General features: G+C 46.9%; 1 protein-coding gene across 2 annotated transcripts in view; it reads left to right on the forward strand.

Moving 5' to 3' along the window:
- ZNHIT6 (zinc finger HIT-type containing 6) overlaps positions 1–2,484 on the forward strand; it is a 61,959-nt gene that overhangs the window by 49,693 nt on the left and 9,782 nt on the right. The window lies entirely within an intron of this gene.

A 2,484-nucleotide genomic window follows, 5' to 3' on the forward strand; every position in this document is an offset into this window, starting at 1 on the left:
GCTGACTTACTGCCCTTTGGGCAGGGGGCTGGACTCGATGATCTCCCGAGGTCCCTTCCAGCCCTGATGTCTATGAAATCTCCAAATGTAAGGGATTGCCTGTGGGGAAAAATGCTATGGGCTTTTAAAAATGCTCTACTTTAATACCATTGGTAGGTGGTTTAAAATATAGAATACATACCTACATTTGTGCTTACCAGGATTACTGATATTTGGCACATTTTCTGTAGTGTAACCACAGCAGTAAAATAAATAATATTGTTAGACTTACTGTATTTAGTTGAATCCAAGATGATGTTTATTCACCATTCAATATGGGGAGGGGAAAAAAAGCCTAGTCTTAATTTGAGTACCAGCCTAGGGCTGTTGCCCGAATCTGGGCCAGGGTGGTTAGAGGTGCCTCGAAGTGGGGAGAACATGAGGAAGGCCATTTGGGAAGAGACATGCATTTTGAATTTGCAGTAGCAATCAATTGTTAAATATCAAGATGACTAATATTAAAAAGTTATGGAACACTAATAGGTATGTTTGACAGCTGATCTGTTAAACCATTTTTAGAATATTAGCAATGAATCAAGATGTGTTACACTCTATGGCTAGTAAGTAAGTACAGTAGAAAATACTATCTTTACCCAAATCAAAGATTACTTTAAATTTATGATGACCACCCCCCATTAGATTCTATATATGTAAAATGACTAACTTGTTTTTACTTTCAGTGTATAGACTACAGCTATTGGAGAGACATCTTGAATTCATTCCCCCCCCAGCTGTACCAGATGAACCCCTACTACATCCCCTTCCACCCTCACCACCACAGTCAGTGCACACTGGCACTTAGAATTGTAAAAATTTAGGGTTGGAAGGGACCTCCAGAGGTCATCTAGTCCAGGACAATTCCCAATTATATCATCCATGGTTGTCACGGGTGACTTCAACTACCCAGACAGCTCTTGGGAGTATCACTCAGCAAAGTCTGAGCAATCACAAAGCTTTCTATCATACATGGATGACATCTACCTGACTCAAGAAGTCTTCAGGCTAACGTAGGTAAAGCACTGCTCGACCTGGTACTGGCTACTGGGGATGACCTAATCGGCGACCTAATGATCGATGGGAAGCTGGGTGACAGTGACCACGAGCTGATCACCTTCACCATCTGCCGTAAAGCCAGCAAGTCAGTCAGCAACCCTGAAGTCCTTGACTTCAGGAAAGCCGACTTTGACAAGCTCAGGAGGCTTGTCAGTGATGCCCTAAGGGACCACAATGCCGGGGGAGGGGAGTTCAGGAAGAGTGGTTGCTCCTCAAGGGAGCAATCCTCAGTGCACAAGCTAATTCTGTTCCATCTCGGAGGAAAGGCAGCAAGAGGGCACAGCAGCCCCCCCACCCCGACTCTCCAGGGATGTAGCAGACCTCCTGAGGCTAAAAAGAAAGGCCTACAAAGAATGGAAGATTGGATTCACCTCCAAGGAGGATTATTCTGCACTGGTCCGGTCCTGCAGGGAGCAAACCAGGAAAGCCAAGGCTGCAACTGAACTCCAACTAGCTTAAAGCATCAAGGACAATAAAAAGTCCGTTTTCAGACATGTGGGGAGCCGGAGGAAAAGCAAGGGCAACACTGGACCCCTGCTAAACCAGATGAGACAAGTGACGCTCAGGAAAAAGCCAGCCTATTAAATGGGTACTTTCCGTGGGTTTTTCATCAGTCCCATGGGACACCCATGCCCACTGCAGGACAGGGAGGTCCAGGTGAGGGAGATCCCCTCCCCTCCATCAATGCTGACCTCAAGAAAGAACACCTTGAGAAACTGGATACCTTTAAGTCAGCCGGCCCTGACGACCTGCACCCCAGGGTACTCAAGGAGCTGGCGAGCATCAGAGCCCAGCCCCTGGCACAGATCTTTGAAAACTCCTGGTGCTGTGGTTTAGTGCCCAAAGTCTGGAAGAAGGCCAATGTGGTGCTGATCTTCAAGAAAGGGATGAAAGTGGATCCGGCTAACTATAGGCCCGTCAGCCTGACTTCTATCCCGGGGAAGGTCTTAGAAAAGTTTATTAAAGAGGCCATCCTTAATGGACTGGCAGATGCCAACATCCTGAGGGACAGCCAGCATGGGTTTGTTGTGGGTAGGTCTTGCTTGACCAATCTCATTTCTTTCTACAATCAGGTGACCTAACATCTGGACAAGGGAGAAGAGATTAATGTCATTTATCTTGACTTCAAAAAAAGCCTTCGATCTGGTATGCCATGATCACCTCTTGGCCAAACTGGCCAATTGTGGCCTTGGGTCCACCATGTTCCACTGGCTGAAAAACTGGCAATGTGGTTGGACCCAGAGGGTGATAATTGATGGAAGTCAATCGTTATGGTGCCCTGTGACCAGTGGGGTCCCCCAGGGCTCTGTCCTTGGACCCATATTGTTCAACACCTTTATTAATGATGTGGACACTGGAGTCAGGAGCAGACTGGCCAAGTTCGCCGATGAC

Source organism: Crocodylus porosus, unplaced genomic scaffold, assembly GCF_001723895.1.
Source record: "Crocodylus porosus isolate Cpor-Errol unplaced genomic scaffold, CroPor_comp1, whole genome shotgun sequence".
Taxonomy (NCBI): Eukaryota; Metazoa; Chordata; order Crocodylia; family Crocodylidae; genus Crocodylus; species Crocodylus porosus.